The 22297-nt window shown below is 45.9% G+C and overlaps 1 pseudogene; it reads left to right on the plus strand.

Annotated features, from left to right (window-relative positions):
- Positions 1-10269: 10269 nt before the first annotated feature.
- Positions 10270-10653, plus strand: LOC116479393 (ubiquitin-like; annotated as a pseudogene).
- The last annotated feature ends 11644 nt before the right edge of the window (positions 10654-22297 follow it).

The following is a 22297-nucleotide window of genomic DNA, read 5'->3' on the forward strand; positions in this document are numbered from 1 at the left end:
AGAAAATGCATCTAGAATGTTACATAGAGTTCCTGACATATAGTGACTGCTCAGAAATTTAGCTATCGTCTTCATCATTGTTGTCATCATTATCATCATTTGTGGCTCCCTATGAGTAAGAACCTGCATGACCAAATAGCACTAAAGCTAAAGAAATGGTCCGAAAACCAGTGACCTAAGACAACATGATCAGCAGTCCTTCCCAGATAATAATTATTTTTCCAGGATTTGTTTATAGGTCTTAAAGTGACTTTCAGGCCTGGTGTGGTGGCTCACACCTGTAATCCCAGCACTTTGGGAGGCCAAGGTGGGCAGATCACCTGAGGTCAGGAGTTTGAGACCAACCTGCCCAATATGGTGAAACCCCGTCTCTACTAAAAATACAAAAAATTAGCCAGGCGTGGTGGTGGGCGTCTGTAATCCCAGCTACTCGGAGGCTGAGGGAGGAGAATCACTTGAACCTGTGAGGCAGAGGCTGCAGTGAGCCGAGATTTCGCCACTGCACTCCAGCCTGGGCAACAAGAGAGAAACTCCATCTCAACAAAACAAAACAAAACAAAACAAAACAAAACAAAACAAAACACCCTCTGGTGTTAACCAATATCATTGCTATAGACTTAGAAAATTTCAAAGCTGATGGCTGGAACTGGGTTGGAGTCTTATTGCCTTTTCTTGCTGGGAATGAGCTGGGATTAAAAAATTTTTTTGAGTTTTCATTATTTCCCTAATTAAGAAGAGTGTGTGTATGAAAGAGAGGGGGATGAGGGAAGGAGGGACGGAGTAAGAGGGGGAGAAAGAGGGAGAGAAACTTGGAAAAGCTTTCAAACCTTTCTGAATATCATTCCCTTGTCTATAAAATGAGGCAAATACTTCCAAATATGTTTCCACCACAGGCGCTGGAGAGAGAATCAAATTAGAAAAGACAATATTTGCTGAAGGAGTTCCATATACCCGAACCACTACTTTCAAACACAGTATCTCTCTCTATCCTCACTACAACCACAACTCCAGGAAATAGCTATTACTACCCCAAATGACATGATGAGGAAGCTGAGGCTTGCACAGGTGCAGTAGCCTGCCCAAGGACAGGTAGTTGGAAAGTACAATTCGTTTGTTAATTCCCCAACTATTTATTTGGTACTGCGGAATTCACATCTCTGTGTATTTTAACTTCTGTCCCCAAACAAACGTATGCAGAAACCAAAATACCAGTTTGAGATAAGAGTGGGCTTGGCATTCACATTTGTGACTGTCTTGTTAGATTATTATTATTGGTTGTGGTAGTAGAAATAGTAATAGTATTTACGTCAAAGAGCTAAGCAAATATCTCTTTGAGCTTGTTTTCAGTATTAAATTATACCACTATTGCTGCTATAAATAACCACTTCTATATATTGAGCACTGGCCACGTATATGTTCTTGATCTATGAGCTTTATATGGTCACTTCACTTCCATTCTAAGCAAATAAGTCACTCTTTTATCTCCATTTTACAGATGAGACACTTGAAGGAGTCAGTCCACAATAATTTCTGGAGCATCTACTTTGTACTATCTGCTGTTCTAAGCACTGTGGGTTCACTGGTAACAAGGACAGAACTACTGTCCCCAAGGAGTTATGTTCTAATTGGTGGATGGGAGGACACAGATTAGGAACACAGAAACAAATGAGGTAACTTCTGTCACTGGTAAGTGCTTTCGAAGAAGAAATAGGGTCATTACATAGAGGATGATTGCTTTAGGAGGTCAGAAAGGGAGGTGTCTCCGTGGAGGTAACATTTAGTTCAAATTTGAATAACGAGAAAGAGGCAGGGACCAGCAAAAGCTGCACATGCAAAGGTCCCAGGGCGGGCACAGAATGGATAGAGGTGGATTAATGGGTTTATGTCCCACAAGCTGTTCTCTGCCCTTGAACTCAGGGCTGTTCCCATAAACAATATTCTGAACCATCCTATTCTACTGCCTGCCTGGATACTCCATCAACTGGGGAAGGCTGCAGGTAAACTGTGCCTCTGCTGGGTATTTTCAGGGAGGAATTGTCCAGAGCTGTCATTTTCCAGGAAGCCAGCCAATCTCTTAGGAAAATGCCAAGGATGCTTGTCCCAAAAGAAAGTTGCAGAACCAAGCCTTAGATACCTGTAGCTCTTGGTTGGCCAAAGGGTAAAACTCTGACGAGAGCTCGTGGTCACGTCCACTGTAAAGCAAGTGAAGTTGTCTCATCCTGGGGTAGCTGTTAAATGTCATGCTTGTCCTCCCCAAGAAGTCCAAATATAAGCTGTGCATTTACGATGCTCTGGGTTGGGGAAGAAGGGGTTCTAGTATGTATAAGTTGGTAATTCCCAAACTTCAGTGTGCTCCCAAATCTCCTGGGGAATCTTGTGAAAACTGCAGATTCCCATTCAGTAGGTCTGGGGCAGTATCTGAGATTCTGCACTTCTAAAAAGTTTCTAGATGAGCTGAAGTCACTGCTCATGAAGCATACTTTCAGCAACAAGACTATACAATGCTGAGTATTTCAGAACAAAGAAGAAAGATTACAAAGCAGTGATTGTACCAGCCACGGCTGATGGAATATTTATTAATCACCAGATGGCCTTTCATTTTGCCCTTCTGAGATGGGTTGGGCATTGCCATTATCCCTGTTTTACAAGTGAGCCAACTGAGGCACTAAGAAGTCAAGTGCCTTGTCCAGTGTCACCAGATGGATGAGAGGTGGAGCTCAGGCTGTCTGCCTTCCAAGTGCACCTCACCGCCTATGTCTCTTAGGCCCCTCACTTACCACCTGGAGGATAGAGTTTCCAAGTGGGTCAGAAGCTGCTCTCCAAAACTGTTTGGATTTCACAACTGGATTAATAGACTCCGTGCTGTCTCATTTTAAGTAGGCACACACCCAAAAATTTGAGGTTCACCTGTCAGGTGCAAGTGTTTCAGCGTATTCATTGCCAAGACAGAGTTTCTATGCCTTATAAGGAAGCATCCAGCATTGCCTTTGGAAGGATTTTAGGTGTCAAAGGAGTCCCACCTGCGGGAATCTTGACAGGCTCAGCTAACCCCATTTTCCAAAGACCTCAAAACCCAGTGGTCTGGATGAATGAGAATAAATGTTTTTGGGGCAACATGAACCTGAGAAGCTCTGCGTTAGGTTCCCACCATTGTGGAAAACAGGTCAGTGGAAAGCACCAGATAATAAGTAACTCCACAAAGGGATGATGGGCTAAATACAGACTTCTAGTTCTCAGGGCATTTGGCAGGGCTCCTAACCTAGACCTGGACTGGGGGTTGTTGAGGGGGTGTCCTGGATAAAACAATGTGCTCCCTGCCCGGGACAGCAAGGACGTTTGACCCCACTACTTATCTTCCCTGCTCGATTCCATCAGCGGCAGCCTGTTCCAGGGTTTATTCAGCACTGGCAAAGAAAGCAATGCCATTTTCTCAAATAACAAAGTATCAGTAAAGGTCGCCCTCTCACTGAGTCTCCCCGACGGCAGGCACAAGTTTCCACCCAGAAAGACATAGATTCAGAGGGAACTCAGAAGTATCAAGGATTCCCCTCTCCTCCTCCCTCCGACAACCGCTGCCACCCCCACCCTAAGCCCTCCCCACCCTTCCTCCCTCCGCCCCGCCCTCCTCCCCGCCCTCCTCCCCCCAGGAGACTGGAGGAACTTGGCAAGCCATCTCGTCGCCAATCAATCTGTGGTGTAACAATTAGCACTTAGGCACCACTCATGCTAAACACACGCTTAGAAAACACTTAAAAAAAAAAAAAAAAAAGAAGAGCCATCAGAGGTAGAAGCCAGGGCAGCACCGGTTGGGGGACGCCAGGGAGCGGAGCCAGGAGGAGGCCTGGGGAGGAAACAGATCAATGCACTGCGGAATGGAAAGCATCTGATACCCTATTATTGACGAGGCCAAAGCACTTTGAGGCGTGTTTCCACCGTGAGCAATTAGTCTGCGAGACCGCAGGAGTTAAGCTAACACTGGTAGCCCCCCCATCTTCCAGTTGGATGACACTTTCATTGGGTAGCGGGCCCCCGCAGCAGTGGCGCCAGCCTGCAGCCGTAATGGGGCCCATCCGCGGAAGGCCGAATGCTCCAGTCTCCCAGAAGGCCCCCTTCGAGCCCCCCACCCCGCCCCAGCTCCCCCCATCCCACTCCCAGTAACAGAATCCAGTCGACACAGAGTCTGTCTGCGCGCCTGCGAGCTGCCTAAATTGATTGTAATGGTTTTATCACGCGCAGAAAGAGCTGGCTGTTTTCTCGCCTCTGCTGTCGGCTTTCATAAACGCCCAGGCAGGAGGAAGTGATTCCTCTTCGGGAGCACTGAATCAGATGAAAGGCAACTTTTGTTTGTTGGCGAGCAACTCGCAGCCTCCGCCACTGCCTGTCTCCAGCCCTGCTCCAGGCATCCTCGCTGGCGGTGCACACAACAGAGACTCAGACTCAGACAGCGTCCCCCAACTCACCCCACCCAACAAACAGCAGGAGGTGGGGGACTTGTTTCTGGAGCCAGTTCTGGGTTCATCTCTGGAGGCTTCAGTGTCTGGGGCAGGGAGTTTCAAGGACGGATTGGGTAGAGAGAAGAGTTAATGAAGATGGCAATGATGATCAGCAATGATAAGAATGAAGATGAGGATGGCTAGCATTTCTGAGTGTTTATCCCCAACCAGGCAGTGTGTTTAAGCACATCGTAGATATTTCTTGGAATTCTTACAGCGATCTTATGAGACGTTATTTCCCCCGTTTTGTAGTTAGGGGAATTGAGACATAAAGAGGCATGTGAAATGGTCAAGGTTATCCAGGGAGCAATGAGAGGAGTGAGAGAAATTAGAGCCCAGTTCTGATTCCTAATCTGGTTCATTCTCTATGCACCATATCGCTTCTTTAAATTTGGTAGGGCGAAAAGACATGCTGTCACAATACCTCAGGTACTGGGTATTCCCCAAGGATTGCGGAAATTTGAACCTTCGAATAATTTAGGCTTAAAAGAATCTAGACCCAGCCAAAAAAATTGAAAGCTAAATGAAACACCCTTTGGTCCAGCCCCCCTTAAATATTCGCCAAGTTCTTTTTCATCACCTGGTCTCTAATCTCTCTGTTCCCTCAGCCTGGAATTCCGAACTGTACCCTAGATATGCTTGTGAGAATGCCTAGACAGTCTTCAAACGGAAGCTCTTCCTGGAAGCCTCTTTTTTCCTATCCCTTGCACTCTGTCTAGACTTCCATGGCCCCAGCAACATTTCTTTCCACTGTGTTTCTTTATTACCTATCTTCCCATTAGTGTTAACTCAGTGCGTATTTGTTGAGCTCTTACGGTATGCCAGTCTCCACATTAGGCTGAAAGCTCATTGGGACATGTCTTGTTTATCTTCACATCCACAGTGCCTGGCCCATAGTCTGACCCCAGCAAATGTCAGTTTCATGAATGATGACCAAGATCATGGGCCAGCCCCCTGTTTTTGCAAATAAAGTCTTATTGGAACACAGCCACACCCATTCATTTATGTATCCTCCATGGCTGCTTTCGTGCTACAGTGGCACACTTGAGTAGCTGTGACAGTGACTGCACATTCTGCAAGCCTACCATTTTACTACCTAGCTCTTTACTAAAATGTTGTCTGATGACTGATCAAGGGGATGATCAGATAATTTTCCAAACTTTTCATTTTGTTTTCTGTATGTAGCTAGCATACTATTGTTGAATAGCTACCTGTGCAGTTTCTACCCTCTAGTAAATTCACTGGACACATGGATCTCATTTTCATGTCTCCCTGTGCCTATAACCTTTGGTAGTGCCCTCCTACACAGTTTGTGGCTTGAGCATGTGACCTGTTTTGGACAATGGGGTGGTAACAAACTCACCTCAGACACTGGAAACAGTGATTTTTTTTTTTCTGCTAGTCACCACCATGACAACACCCCCTGCTGGAAAGGTATGAGTCATCCCAGCTGAGGACATCCTAAACCAGACAGCCCCCAGCCAATCTACCCACTGACCACAGATGCATGAGTAAGACAGCTGTACCTAACCCACATCAGTAGAACTAGACAACTCGTCTCTAGACAACTAGACTCAAGTAAGATGGTTGTTGCTTTGAGCCACCAAGTTCTGGGTTAGTTTGTTACACAGCAGTAACTAACATAGATATACTTACGGATGTACAATTTATGACTCCAAACCAGGTGTTTTAATGAATCGCCTGCAGAAATGACCCAGGCATGCACCATGAAAACAAGAATTCCTTTGTGTGTCTTGGAGGTGGGTGAAGATGCAGTGTAGTCTATTGATTTATAATTTTTTTATAACTTTTTTTTGAGATGAGGTCTTGCTACATTGCTCAGGCTAGTCTCAAACTCCTGATCTCAAGCAATCCTCCTGCCTCAGCCTCATGAGTAGCTGGGACTACAGGCATGCTGTGCCTGGCACATTTATCTGTTCTTCCTACTTTGGAAACACCTCTGTATTTGGGGAAAGTGGTCAGAATCATTTAAAGAAGGTGAAATGCCAGTCTGCAGTAAATTTTCTGGCAATGTCAGGGAGTGATCCTGTGTTCTGCAGGAAGGACTAAGCCAAAGGATTTGATGCAACAGCTTTAGAAATTATCTGGATTTTACTGATCAGGGTATCCCTTAGCTGCATTGGCAAAAATAACCAAATCGGGATGTAACCATGAAATTATGTGTCCGCTGTGCTTGTTTCTAATGTTGTAGAGCATGGGTCTATAAAAAACTACTGGAACATGCCATTCTTTGCATTTCAAAGCCTGGAATTTAACCAGCAGATAGTTTTCTATGTGTTCTTGAAGATTTCTCTTCTTCTTCCCTCTGCTCTCCCGTTCTCTCTGTTCTTATCTCCTATTTCATGTTCTCAAGCTTCTCTGCATTTCTACACTGACTTTGGGGTAGGGTGTCAACTGTCTTTAGTACACCCAGCACAGTAGCAGAAACTGTGAGAATCACACTGAAGACAAATTCGTAATTTATTCCCCAACTAAAGGTGCTGACCCCTGCTTTTCATAAGGAAACACAATGGCTGTCATTAGCCCCTTGGTATTGGTGGGAATTTCCTGCCTACATTACATTCTGGATAAAATCTTTAAGGCTACGATCCAGGCACAAGCAGAAAAGATGGCATGAAGACCCTAGCTCCCAGCACCACTGCCCCGAAAAAAAGAGAATGTGACCAAGGTCAGAATGAACAGATGGATTGGGAGGAGAAAGTCAGAACTCCTATTCCACCCTGGAGCAGGACTCAGGCCTAGGGTGATAGGTGGTAAAGTTATAATATTTCTCCAAGAGTAAAGTGGGAAGGATGAGGATTGATAATCCCAAGGGCCCATGCACTCTACAACTCTAGCCTGGGAGGATTCAAAGTGGAGTCCACTGTGATGATGGAAGGGCAGCTGAATAGCATGCAGTTTAAAGAAGTGCAAATGGATGCGCTTGTACCTGGCAAAGGAAGTCTTGAGTCTTTTATAAGGTGGTCCCTGAGTTGGTCAAGATATTACTCTCAGGGATGTTGGGAGCAGGGCTGTCTCGGGAACAGGTCTGCAGTAAGGCTGGGGGGTGGTGAAGAATGCTGGCAGATGGTGTGGGTGAGCTGCACAGCAATTTGGAAGAGAACACATGTTTCCAACCCAGATTCCCCATGAACACTCCCATGGCCAGTGGGGTTCTATTTGAGCCAAAATGAGGCTCAAAGATTGGTTTAAGTAATGAACTTGTGAGCCCTTTCTATCGCATAAAACGCACCCAGGCCTTGCTAGAATGAATTAATGAGCATGTTTGTTCATTTCCTAGGACTACCGTAGCCAAGCACGACAGACTGGGTGACTTAAAACAAGAGAAATGGATACTCTTGCAGTTCTGAAGGCTAGAAGCTACAAATCAAGGTGTTAGCGGGGCTGTGTTCTCTCTGAAGGCTCTAGGAGAGAATGTGCTCCATGTCTTTCTCTTAGCATCTCCTGGTTGCTGGCAATCTTTGGCATTCCTTAGCTTGTAGATGCGTCAGTCCAATCTCTGCCTCCATCATCACGTGGACCTTGTCCTGTGTGTCTTCACATTTTTCCGCTGTGCATGGCAGCCTCTGCCATTTCTCTTCCTTTTATTAAGGCACCCCCATCATATTGGAGGAGGGGCCACCCTGAGGACCTCATCTTGACTTGACTCCATCTGCAAAGACCCTATTTCCATATACAATCACATGCACTGGTATGGGAGTTAAGACTTCAATGTATCTTTTTAGGGGACACAATTCAACCTGTGACAACATGAAAAAAATAAGCCTATCATGGAAGATATCTGTGCATTGGCTTCTAGTGAGGAGTTAAGGAGATTTAAGGTATTCCTTATCATACCCCCTTAAGCAGATTTAAGGTGTTCCTTGTCATACCTGCTCACCTCTGAATGCAGCTGCAGCTGCCGGGCAGAGGTTCCTGCAAACTCAGACTCAAATCGACAGTATGCTATTCAAGTGCGTACCACGGCCTCTGTGAAGCTGTAGGAAGCTGCCGAAGCCATGAGAAGGAGTCACTGGGGGTGACCCTCAACCAGTGGCAGGTGGAATTGGGGTCTAAATGCCTCACCTTGATCCATCAACAGGACATTTCTGGGATGTATTCTGTACACTTCTCACAGCTTCCAACGGGTTTAATCCCATTGCCTACACAGCTGCTTCATATACGAAGTAGCCTCAGGCAGGCGTGGTGGCTCACAGCTGTAATCCCAGCACTTTGGGAGGCTGAGGCAGGTGGATCATGAGGTCAAGAGATCGAGACCATCCTGGCCAACATGGTGAAACCCCATCTCTACCAAAAGCACAAAAATTAGCTGGGTGTGTTGGAGCATCCCTGTAGTCCCAGCTACTTGGGAGGCTAAGACAGGAGAATTGCTTGAACCTGGGAGGCAGAAGTGACAGTGAGCTGAGATTGTGCCACTGCACTCCAGCTTGGTGACGGGGTGAGACTGTCAAAAAACAAAAAACAAAAAAAGTAGCCTCACATTGGCTTCTTCTTCTTCCTTGGCTCACTCTGTCCATTCCCTTGCACCTGAGTCCCGAGGTCATCTTGACCTCCCCACTCTGACCCTTCCCCTCCATGTTACCCCCACCACCAATAAAACTACCTGTATCCAAGTCCTTGTTTCAGGCTCAACTTTTGGCAGATTTCAAACTAAGCAGACAGAGAGAGAGAGAGAGAGAGAGAGAGAAGGGAAATGGAGAAGACCAGAGATATTTGTTTTTAAATCTAGAGCCTAGCTCTGGCCCTTGAAAGAATGGTAAGAACGAAACTATTTGCTCTGTGGCAGGCATGGTGCTAAGCATAGTATATGCACCATTTCTTATAATCCTACTGTCGTGGGTTGAACTGTGCTCCCCAAAATGATATGTCTACATGCTAACATCTACAGTCTGTGAATGTGACATTATTTGTAAGAAGGGTCTTGCAGATACACAAAAAATCAAAATTAATAGATGTTGCTGTGGATGCGGTGAAAAGGGAACACTTCTACACTGCTGGTGGGAATGTAAACTAATACAAGACCTATGGAAAACAGTATGGCGATTCCTTAAAGAACTAAAAGTAGAACTACCCTTTGATCCAGCAATCCCACTACTGGGTATCTACTCAGAGGAAAAGAAGTCATTATATGAAAAAGATACTTGCACACACACATTTATAGCAGCACAATCCACAATTGTAAAAATGTGGAACCAGCTCAAATGCTCATCAGTCAATGAGTGGGTAAATAAACTGTGATATATATATGATAGAATACTACCATAGAAAGGAATGACTTAATGGCATTCTTAGTAACCTGGAGTAACCTAATCATATTCTCACTGATAAGTGGGAGCTAAGCTACAAGGATGCAAAGGCATAAGAATGACACAATGGACCTTGGGGATTCAGGGGAAAGGGTGGGAAGGGCGTGAGGGATAAAAGGCTACAAATTGGGTTTAGTTTTTCTGCTTGAGTGATGTGTGCACCAAAATCTCACAAATCACCACTAAAGAACCTACTCATGTAACCAAACACCACCTCTTCCCAATAACCTATGGAAATTAAAAATAAATTACAAATAAAATTTTTTAAGAAAGAAAGGTCTTGTAGATATAATTAAGAATCTCAAAGATGAGAACACACTAGATTATCAGGGTAGGCCCTAAGGGACAAGAATCCTTGTAAGAGGAACACAGAAGAGAGATACACATGGAGGAAGGTGATGTGAAAATGGAGGCGCTCTTTCTCTTCGTGAGGAGGCCGAGCTGCAGACTCAGAGATGCAGATCTTTGTGAACACCCTCACGGGCAAGACCATTACCCTTGAGGTGGAGCCCAGTGACACCATTGAGAATGTCAAAGCCAAAATCCAAGACAAGGAGGGCATCCTGCCTGACCAGCAGTGTCTGATATTTGTGGGCAAACAGCTGGAGGATGGCTGCAGTCTCTCAACTAGAATATCCAGAAAGAGTCCACCCGCGCCTGGTGCTGTGCCTGCGAGGTGGCATTATTAAGCCTTCCCTCCATTGGCTTGCCCAGAAATACAACTGCGACAAGATGATCTGTGCCAGTGCTGTGCTCACCCCCGTGCTGTCAACTGCCACAAGAAGAAGTGTGGCCACGCCGACAACCCGTGCCCCAAGAAGAAGGTCAAATAAGGTTCTTCCTTCCCTGCAGGGCCTCATGGCCCTGGGGATCAATAAAGTGTCCCTTTCATTGACTGGAGCAGAAAAAAAAAAAAAAAAAGAAAATGGAGGCAGAGTTTGGGGTAATGTGTCTATAAACCGAGGAGTTCCAAGGACTACTGTCACTACTGTCAGCCACCAGAAGGTAAGACAGGAGCAGGGAATAGATCCTCCCTCCCAGCCTTCAGAAGAAACCAGCCCTGTGGACACTTTGATTTCCCACTTCCGGCCTCCAGAATAATGAGAGAATGGATTTCGATTATTTTAAGCTATCCAGTGTGTGATCATTTCTTGCAATAACCCTAGAAAATGAATACACCTACACAATTCTATAAGTTAATGATTACTGTATTAATATTCCACTTTACACATGTGGAAACTGAGGCATAGAGAGTTTAGTTAACATCTGAGTGGCCAGGAAAGAGTGGAAATCTGAATTTAAATCCATCTGTCTCGTGCAACATCGTCCTCTTAACCATGCTCTAGACTGCCTTCCTGAGAGCCGACTGCATTTCTTCTGTGTAGAAGGAGAGTTGAGGGGAAATGAGAAGCAGTTTTTGTCATGGAGATTTGTATAAGACTAGGGTCCAGGCGGTTCTGTTTTAGGGCCCTGGGTGACAAAAGGCATGCACCATGGCTGGGTGCGGTGGCTCACACCTGTAATCCCAGCACTTTGGGAGGCTGAGGTGGGCAAATCACTTGAGGTCAGGAGTTTGAGACCAGCATGGCCAACATGGTGAAACCCCATCTTTACTAAAAATACAAAAATTAGCCAGGTGTGATGGCAGGTGCCTGTAGTGTCAGCTACTTGCAGGGCTGAGGTACAAGAATCGCTTGAACCCGGGAGGCGGAGGTTGCAGTGAGCTGAGATCATGGCCCTGCACTCCAGCCTGGGTGACAGAGCAAGACTCTGACTCAAAAATAGACAAAACAACAACAACAAAAACAAAGCATGCACCAAGAAGATCATGAATAAACTTACTACATGAGGGCTACTCCTGGCCAATCTAAGCAGTAACTAGTAAGGGCAGGTGAGTAGGAAATGATTCTGCAATTCCACAGGTAGGGGACATGAGTTAGAGACCTGTGGGTGTTTAAGTTAACATAACCTTCGGATCTGGAGGCTGGAAAGTCCTGGGAAGGCTTGGAATGATTGTCACCAGCCAAATGAGCCTTTGTTATATAGAGACTGTGTAGGCCATATTTTAGAGAGAAAGGTCACAGAGTGGGTGGGAGGAGGCCTTGGAGAGTGAGGTAAGCTTAGAGGTGGAGAGAAGCCAAGAAGGAAGCAGGCAGGGGTCAGGATTAGAACTTGGAAACAAAGGGCAAGTCCAACTTCTCGTGGATAGTCACTGCACCCGGACACACAGTGACTCTGCAGCCAGGTGGCTCCCAGCCAAGCCAGCTGGACTTGTGGGGCATAGGATATCCATGGCACTGCACAAGAATAAAGGGGATTGAGTTGTTAAGGGAAACTTTTAGATGAACTAGAGGGAATGTCTTCCTCAAAGTTGATGTGAATAAATAGAGAATCAGAGCTCTAAGAGGAAAGCTGGCAGCTTCAATCAAATTAGAAGCTTCATGGATTCATTAAATGAGTATTTTGTGCCCAGTTTGGCACCTGCTGCTGGAGTCTTTTTTTTTTTCTTCAGATGGAATCTTGCTTGGTTGCCAAGGCTGGAGTGCAGTGGTGCAATCTCAGCTCACTGCAACCTCTGCCTCCAGGGCTCAAGTGTCTCTCCTGCCTCAGCCTCCCAGGTAGCTGAGACTACAGGCCTGTGGCACCAGGCCCAGCTACATTTTTGTATTATTAGTAGTGACAGGTTTTTGCCATGTTTGCCAGGCTGGCCTCAAACTCCTGATCTCAGGTGATCTGCCCGCTTTGGCCTCCCAAAGTGCTGGGATTACAGGTGTGAGCCACCATGCCTGGCCAGGAGTCTTTTAAAATAAGAGAAATTAAGCATGTTTGAGGAGATGTTTGTTGTTTGACTGAGGAAATAAAGATTATACATGAAACTCTCTGGAGAAAACGGCACAAGGGTGCATATTCACAAACAGAATGATGTATTTTAAATCCAACTTCCAAGGAAGATGAGAGAAGGTGGTAATAAGGTGGCCATAGGAGATAGACTCTTAGGTTGCAAAGAGAAGGCACCAAAGATTAACTTAAGCCCTAGCTGTTAAATACACATCACACACTACTCTCTCTCCTCTCCTTCCATGACCCATGGCGGACATCACTAATCCATCATGGTACTCTTTCCTGTCCAGGCTTCATGTTTGCAGACACTGTACTAGACAGGCACTACTAGAGGTGGCATGAGAAGTGAAATCCCCTAACTCTCCTAACCTTAGGTCATGAGAGTTTATTTTATAAAAATGCAGAGAAGTATGAAAGCATAGGGAATAACAGTGTTTCCAAGACTAGGCTATAGAGCAAGCCTCGTGGAAAACAAGACCAGTGTTTCACTTCCATTCTGGATCCAGCAGTAGTTCTACTAACCTCAATTCACCCTGTATCTCCTTCAGAGAGAGAGGGAAAGAGAGAGAATCTGATGACTGAAATAATTTGTCATCAGCCAATATGGCATGACAGTGACTATCCTCAAGATAACTTATAGATGGCTGACTTTTATTATGAACCCCTCTTTCAATTACATTTATATTGAATGGCAACTCTTTAATCCAAGGGTCAGCAAACTTTAATGAAAAGGGCCAGAGAATAAAAATTTTCGGCTTTGCAGGCCATGCAGTCTCTGTCACAGTGACTCAGTTCCATCGTTGGAGCACAAAAGTAACATAGATAATACACAAACCAATGAGTGTTGCTGTGTTCCAATGAAACTTTATTTACCCAAACAGGTGCCTGTGGCCTAAAGTTTCCAACTGTTTTAACCAATCAACTGTGGCCAGGGTAGTGGGATCACAGAGTACAATAATGACATCATTATGCAGAAAGAACTGTGTTCTTCTCAGAAGAAGACCACATGCTTTATGCTTTGCAGGTGTTGAGTGTTTAGTGGACTCTCTGGGGTGGCACTGGAGTCAGTAGCTGGGGCTATGCTTGTCAGAAACAGGTTCTAAAAGGTATCTGGTGGTTTTTAGTAAACTAAATTGCATTTATTTTTGATACTTTTTTTTCTGATGTCTTCCTCCTTTTACCATTTCCTTTTTGTATATAATAGAGATGGGAAGTAGGTGGCTTGCCCATTATCATTCCCTATTGCCTCAGTCCTGGCAGACATCACTAATCAATCACAACACTCTTTCTGATTGAGTCCATACATGACTCAGAATCCCTCTTAACATACAACAGTCACAACCAATCAGTCACAGGCCGCCCTCAACAGGCAACCAGTTGCTCTGATAGTCAGAAGAAAGTAGAACAGAGGAATGACAAAGAGGTTTGAGAACAGACAAGTTCAAAATGGAATTAGAACCAAGATTTCCAACTCCTTCCTATCCCTGGGCTAAAACCCTGCTTTAACAGATTTACAGTAGACAAACCCTGGGGCAGATTTTTAAAAATTCCTTGTCAAGTTGTTAAACATTTTTCCTGTTTTGGCAGATGTTCTTACTCTGCCACTTTTAAGGGTCTGTGGAAACTGCATTTCAACTTCCTGGGGGAGCCTTTGTGTGAAGTCTAGTACATCTTTCTAGTTGAGCTGGGAAGAACATTGCAGCACAGATGTTTGCAACCCCTTACAAAGTTCCAGACCCGGCAATATCTATCCAATGTGCCCCTGTGTCAGGCCCAGAGCCCCAGCGGGCAGCCCCAGTGGGTTTTTTTTTTGTTTGTTTGTTTGAGACAGAGTCTCGCTCTGTCGCCCAGGCTGGAGTGCAGTGGCGCAATCTCGGCTCACTGCAAGCTCCGCCTCCCGGGTTCACGCCATTCTCCTGCCTCAGCCTCTCCGAGTAGCTGGGACTACAGGGGCCCGCCACCACGCCCGGCTAATTTTTTGTATTTTTTAGTAGAGACGGGGTTTCACCGTGGTCTCAATCTCCTGATCTCGTGATCCACCCGCCTCGGCCTCCCAAAGTGCTGGGATTACAAGCGTGAGCCACCGCGCCCGGCCCCCAGTGGGTTTTTTTCCTGCTGTTGGAGCAGCCTTTGCTCCAGGCCCACTGTGTGGAAATGGCACCTGGAGGAACATTGCCTCTAAATGTTTCCCCTCTGGTCACCACCTTCCAACTCGCATTGTTAAGAGGAGGAGAAATTGGCTTTTAACACCATCCAGTGACCCTCCTTAAGCACCTGCTTCTGCATTTGATCTAAGAAATTGGGGAAGGTCAGATCTGGGTCTGGAAGGAGTGAGAGGTCTTGTCAACAGGCGATTCCAGCCGTGAGGGAACAGGAGTAATCAGAAGCAAGTCCGAGAGTCTGGGGCAGTCAGAGAGCTCACCTGGAAAATATTTCAGGAGAAGCTGTCATGGGCATTCTGAGTGCCGACAAGATGTGTCAGGGAAATCCACTGGGTGCTTTTAGGAAGCAGTCATTTTCTCTCACAGAATCTTGCTGGGCTTTCGAGTTAGGGGCCCAGAGGGAGTTGGCTGGCACTGAAGAATTAGCCAGAAGAATTGGAGCAGCAACTGTGGGAAAATCAGCATGTCTGGGGCTGGAACAAGGTTTTTTTTTTTTTCCTAAATCCTATTTGCTCCCATTCTCCCTTCTCTGACCTCGCTGGTGAATGTAGTAAATGATTTGGCCTCTGTGCCCCCATTTGCAAACTGTGGTACAGTGGGGATGGGCACGGGCTCTGAATCACGCTTTTTGGATTTGAGTCCCAAGCCTACCACTTGCTAGCCGGGTGACGTTTGGCAGGTAACTCCTCTCTATGTTTGTTTTCTCATCAGTAAAATGGTAATAATAATAGCTCACACCTTGTAGGGCTGTTGGGAGGGTTAGAAGAACTAATTCAGGTAAAGGATTTGGAACACATGATAAGCACTGGTATTCACTTGGTGTGTGTGTTAGACTGTTCTTCCATTTCTATAAAGAAATGCCTGAGGCTGGGTGATTTACAAGGAGAGGAGGTTTAATTGGCTCACGGTTCTGTAGGCTGAATGAGAAGCATGACGGCAACATCTGCTCAGCTTCTGGTGAAGGTCTCAGGAAGCTTGCAATCATGGTAGAAGGTAACAGGGAGCTTGCATATCACACATTGAGCATGGAAGCAAGAAAGAGAGGGAGGTGCATACACTTTTAAACAACCAGATCTTGCGTGAACTCACCCATCATCAAGGAGATGTCATTAGGCCATTCATGAAGGATCCGCCCCCATGATCCAAACACCTCCCATTAGGCCCCACTTCCAAGGCTGGGGATTGTATTTCAACATGAGATTTGGAGGGGACAAATATCCAAACATATCAGTATATATATGAAGTCAGGTTTATTGACATATAATTTACATTCAGTGAAATACAATATGCCCTTTTTCAATGTACAGTTCAATGATTCCTCATGAATATTTATGGGCATGTAACCACCACCACAACCAAGCTATAGAACCCCTCTATCACCCTGAAAGATTTCTTCTTTCTTCTTCCCTCACCCCAACCGCTGCCAGCCACCGATCTGATTTCTGTCCCTATAGTTTTGACTTGTCCAGAATGTCGTTTAAGGGATTCATTCCGTGTGTAGCTTCCTGTGTCTGACCTTTTCCACTGTGCATAGTGCTTTTGAGATTCACCCATGTTGTTGTGTATACAGTAGTTTGCTCCTTTTGATTGCCAAGTAATATTTCACTGGGATGGTCAGTTCTTGCATTACTATAAAGAAATACTTGAGACTGGATAATTTATAAAGAAAAGTTTAATTGGTTCACAGATCCACAGGCTGTACAGAAAGTGTGGTGGTATCTGCTTGGCTTCTGGGGAGGCCTCAGGAAACTTACAATCATGGCAGAAGGCAAAGAGGAAGCCAGCACTTCACATGGCCGGAACAGGAGGAAGAGAGCAAGCGGGGAGGTGCTATATGCCTTTAAACAACCAGATCTCTCAAGAACTTACTATCTTGATGACAGTACCAAGGAGGAAATCCACCCCCACAATCCAATCATCTCCCATCAGGCTCCACCTCCAACACTGGGGATTACATCTGAACATGAGATTTGTGTGGGGACACCGATCCAAACCATATCAGTATGGTTGTTCCATATTTGGTCTATTTATTCACCTATTGAGAGACATTTGGGCCATTTTCGGTTTTTGGTGATTATGAAGGATGCTGTTGTGAACATTCACATACAAGTCTTCTTGTAGATGTATATTTCATTTCTTTTGGGTTCATACCTTGGAATAGCATTACTGGGTAACCTAGTAAGAGTATGTTTGCTACAAAAGAAACTGCCAAACTGTGTTTTCAAAGGCTGTACCATTTTACATTCTTACTTTCAGTGTATGAAAGTTCTAGTTGTTTCACATCATTTCTAGTATTCCATATTGCCAGTTTCTTTCATTTTCTTTTTCTGGTTTAAAATTTTATCCTTTCTGGTGGATAAGTAGTGCTATTTCATTATGGTTTTAATTCGAATTCCCTAATGATTAATAATGGTGAGCATCTTTTCATGTGCTTAGTTGGCAAATATATCTCTTCTTTGGTGAGCTTTTGGGTTTTTTAGGAGTGAGAACAGAATTTGCACGAAGCTGCTTACTCTTGTTCTTAATAAGACTGGAGTTCAAGGTAGAGGCCACATATATGTGTTTGGGTTTATTCTGTTTTGAGTGGTGGATGAACCTGCGTAACTGAAGGAAGCTGAGGGTTCAGATTGGTACTGGCTGCAATTCCTTCTGTTTTCTTCCCCCTCCCTTGGCTCTGCCTTCTGCTGTATTGACTTCATTCCTGGACTCCCTACAGCTGCCTCTGGCAGCTACAGGTCATCTTCTAAGGGGGAAAGATGGCAGCAGTGCTCTGGGAATCGCTATCTCCCCAAGCCCAGGGTCAGCACGTGGAACACATGCTTCTTTCCTAGCTTTCTCACTGGGAGGTTTTGTGAGGCTCATTAGGTCAGCTGGCCATCCAAGAACCAATCACTGTGGCTAATATCTAGGTGATATGTCTGCCCCGGGAGCTGGGGTGGGGTCCATGCTGGCTTCAGGGACTAAGGGTGGGAGACAGTTGAATACAATGAATTGTTAGACCTAGCCTTGGGGGACTCCACTCTGGCCTCTTTGGGCTATGTCCCTTCCCACAGGTTGGGAAGTCCATGGGGCCTAAGGGAAGATTTTGCTCCGGGTATGTGGAATCCCTGAATTCCATACTTTTATATTTCCAGGCCTTAGTCCACGCTTTGCATAGACCTCCTTGCATCTGTCCTCCCAGCAGATTCTGATGCTTCTGGTCCTAGACCTGAGGGACAGTTGTTAAGGGGGTGGTGGGATATGGATGCAGTTTGGATGTAGAAACCAGGATACTCCTTGAGTGCACTTGAGTCCTGGGGGTATGGAAAACTGCAGTGGAAAGAAGCTGGGCTGCTTTCCTGACACTTCATGTTCCCACGGGAAACTCTGGAAGCCTGAGAAATCTAAATTCAAAGCTGTTCCCCTGGCCTCAGCTTCCTTCAAGGAACATAAAGGCTGAGTCTAGTGAGATGCATGCTAGGGGCATCTTATGAGCAGAGCTTGCCCACCTTGGACTTGGAGAGGTGGGGAGAAAGCTTGGGACCTTGTGGGACTTAGTTTGTCCTCCTGCCCTGCATGTAATTGGGTCCTCCAAGAATCCCATACCAAGGTAAGATTAAATATGCAAGCATTTTATTAAGAGAAATACCTATGGGAGGAAATAAAGCTGGAGCCAGCTGCAGAAGGCTGGGTGAACCATGCAGGTCTGACCCACAGTAAAGGAGAGAGGGAAGGAACGCAAGGTGGAAGTGTTCTAGACCATGGTGCAGCCTAAGGAGGTTCAGCAAAGCCATGAGGGGAGGAAGGTGGATCCTCAAGCCAAAGTCCATCATCCATAAAGTCCAATGTGTATCAGGAGCAAACCTGCCTTAGTGTCCCTGCTGTTGTCAGTCACTGGCTGGGGGCAGCCCTGGGAAATGCAGCCCCTCTTGAGCAAAACGGTGATGAATGTCGTCGTTCAGTGCTGGGGTCCTCAGTCAACTTCACCTCCTGTAGTTAGAGGTCTGCAAGGTGCACCCTCATGGCCTCTACACCTTGAGACTTCACATGTTAGGGGTGGACCTGACTTGATCCCTAAATAAGGAAAGTTACTGGAAAACTGGGAAGTGGATCCTGGGGACAGCAAAGACTCCCAGTGACCCAGGACACTGAAAACGAGCAAAATTGAGATATCCTGGGCCTTAGGAATATTGCTTTGAGCTCCGAATGGCCAGGCAAATCAGGACTGTCTGCCTTGCACTTTGATAATGGAAACCAGGGCTCCCAGTCTCTGGCCTTATCTCTAGTGGTAGTTTGGGAAAGCTCCTACTCTTACTAGCACATGAGTCACCCAGAAATCTTATTAAAATACATCTTCAAATAGCCTGGCATGTTGGCATATGCCTGTGGTCCTAGCTACATAGGAGGCTGACATGGGAAGATTGCTTGGGCCCGGGAGGTCAAAGCCGCAGTGAGCCGTGATTGCACCACTGCACTCCAGCCTGAGTGACACAGTGAGACCCTGTCTCAAACCAAACAAGCAAAAGACACTAAAAATGCAGCTTCAGAATTGGCAGGTCTGGGCAGGGAATGAGAGGTGTGGTCCTCAGCCCCCAGTGGATACTGACGTGGGGGTGTACGGGCCACATCTTGAGCAGCGAGGAGGTGGAGCTCTGGCATGAAATGGGTACTTGAGAAATGGTAGTTCTGATAACCCTCGTGTTTTCCCAGAAGAGGGCTGTGTAGATCTTTTGCTCAGACTCCCCCACAAACATTTCCAAATGGGGTCATTTCTGCAGAGCTGTTGCCAACTGGGGAACAATGAAGTGACACGAAGCGGTGGCATGAAGAGAGGCTAATGGCCGACACGTGCTTCCCTCGGCAGGTGTGGGGAAAGCCGGACCTGCTGAAGAGGAAGCCTCTAATTTGCGAGGGAAGTTGCTGGGCTTAAACAGGATGCAGGGAGAAGGCTCCATTGGCTCTTGGGATTGTGCTTACAGGGAGCACACCAAGAGCAACAAAGGCCAACTCGTAGAATCAGCGATGAATCTTTGTGTTTCAGCAGAAGGAAAGTGGAGCCAGGAAGTGAAGCCTTTCCTGGTCATTGGACTTTCCATGACGGGAGAGCCCCACTGGATGCAGGGGATGCCTCTGAAAAGTCCCGTTGAGCATTCAGTCCCATTTGCACAGCACCCGGCCCGGTACTGTTTATGCATCGGATTTTTTTAATCTATGTTTGTTCACTTAATGGCTGCTGTAACAAATTACCAAAAACTTGGTGGCTTAAAACCACAGGAATGTATTCTCTCCTAGTTCAGGGCGTAGGAAGTTTGAGATCGGTAGCACTGGGTGGAAGTCAAGGTGTCGGCAGGGCCACACTCCCTCGGGAGGCTCCAGGGGAGAATTAGTTCCGTGTCTCTTTCAAGTCCTGGAGGAAGGTTCTAATTGGTGAGGGACAAACAGACTGAGATACTACCTGTGTGTAGTGCTTAGAGGCAGCCTGCTTGGGTTCACATCTCAGCTTTGCCACTTGCCAAAAGTGTGACCTTAGGCAAGTTCCTTTTCCTCTCTGAGACTCAGTTTCTTCATCTGTAAAATGGGATTGATAATCATACCTGGTATCCTCAGCTTGTGTTAGCATCGCTCCAATCTTAGCAGTGGTGGCTTATAATCTCTCTCTGCTCCATCTTCACAGCACTTCCTCCTCTATGTGTGTCAAATCTCCCTCTGCCTCCCTATTTTTTTCTTTTCCTCTTTTTTTTGAGACAGGGTCTTGCTCTGTCTCCCAAGCTGGAGTGTAACAGCCTGATCATGGCTCACTGTGCAGCCTCAACCTCCTGGGCTCAAGTAATCCTCCTGCCTCAGCCTCCCAAGTAGCTGGGACTATAGGTATGTACCACCACACCTGGCTAATTTTTGTATTTTCTATAGAGACAGAGTTTCACCATGTTGCCCAGGCTGGCCTCGAACTCCCAGGCTTAAGTGATCCACCCCCCTCGGCCTCCTAAAGTACTGAGATTACAGGCATGAGCCCCTGCATCTGGCCAGCCTCCCTCTTATAATTAATGTGTTCAGGATCATTCCTACTTCAAGACCCATAACTTCATCCCATTTGCAAAGATGTTTTTATTTTTATTTCTATTTTACCATGTGGGGTAAAACATGGTAAAAAGTATTTAACATTCACAAGTTCCAGGGATTCAAAAGTGGATATCTTTCGGGGCACTAGTTCTCAGCCTACCATGTTATCTGTCTCCCCCATTAGGATACAAGCCCCTTGGGGGCAGAGATTTTATGTCTTGTTCACAGTTATGAACAAGTGCCTATAAGAGTTCCAGACATGCAGTAGAGGCTTGATAAGCATTTGCTAAATGAATGAGTGAATGAATTTCTAAGACAAGAGGAAGGAAGTTTGCTATTGAGAGACACCTGCACAGAATCCTTTTGTGAAGGGTTTTTGATCATCTGAATAACTGCTTTTCATTCATGCTCTTAAAAAAGTGAATCTTCCAGCATCTCAGTGACTCAGTGATTCCCCACCTTCCCTACACAGGTTGAGAGGTCGTTCTTACCAAGAGCAGTAAAGACCAACTCATAGAATCAGCAATGAATCTTCGTGTTTCAGCAGAGGGAAAATAACCGCCTTTAGCTCACGTCGCAATTGCTGTACCTTTTCATGCCAAAATTTCATTGAAAGTGTCTGAGTGCACACAAACACTGAAGCACCACCTATGTGAGGTGCTTAGAGACAGGTTGCCTGAGTTTACACCTCAGCTTTGCCACTTACCGGCAGTGTGACCTTAGGCAAGTGCCTTTTCCTCTCTGAGGAAATTATCTCAGGGATAAATGAATGAACCATTTGGTGATTGGATGAACCCACAGTTCATCTCAGCCTGGCAGTTTGCCATGATAATGTGTCTTCCAAATGTGCACAGAAATAGTGTGGATCCCAGCGCAAGTAAGACCACTGGGCATTAATAACCAATAATTTGAGAATCTTGTGATGTTTAATTTTAATATGTGCATTTGGTCCTTCATAACTGGCTCCTCTTCAGGGTGTGTACTTCAACTCGGACAAGGTGCACTCAGGTCTCTCGAAGATGCCATTATAGATGTCTGCAAATAAATGAGTGAAATGTAAGACTATCTGGTCTCTCTAAAGTAAAAGGAGGCAGTGCTTGGGGTCCTTGCCTTGCTTTCAGTCTTAATTAGCTCTCTTTTGTCCTTGCCCCAGCTTCAGGAGCTTACCAGTGTTTTGCCCTTGAGCCCTGAGTCCTTGCAAAGGCAGATGGAAGTTCAACTGGATTGAATTGGGGCAGCTCTGCCCACCAGCTTCTTCTCTCAGGCCTTTGGAGATGGATGTTTGGCCAAGACCTTGTCCAACTGGGGCATCTTGGTCCAACAGCCTTTTCTTGGAGGCTCTGGGGGATAAGTGCTTGACTACTAGTCCAAAAGTGGAAATAGGGAAGTGTGACCTTGGCCAAGTTACTGAACTTCTTTGAGCCTCAGTGTTCTC

Source organism: Hylobates moloch, unplaced genomic scaffold (assembly GCF_009828535.3).
Source record: "Hylobates moloch isolate HMO894 unplaced genomic scaffold, HMol_V3 SCAFFOLD_12, whole genome shotgun sequence".
Lineage (NCBI taxonomy): Eukaryota > Metazoa > Chordata > Mammalia > Primates > Hylobatidae > Hylobates > Hylobates moloch.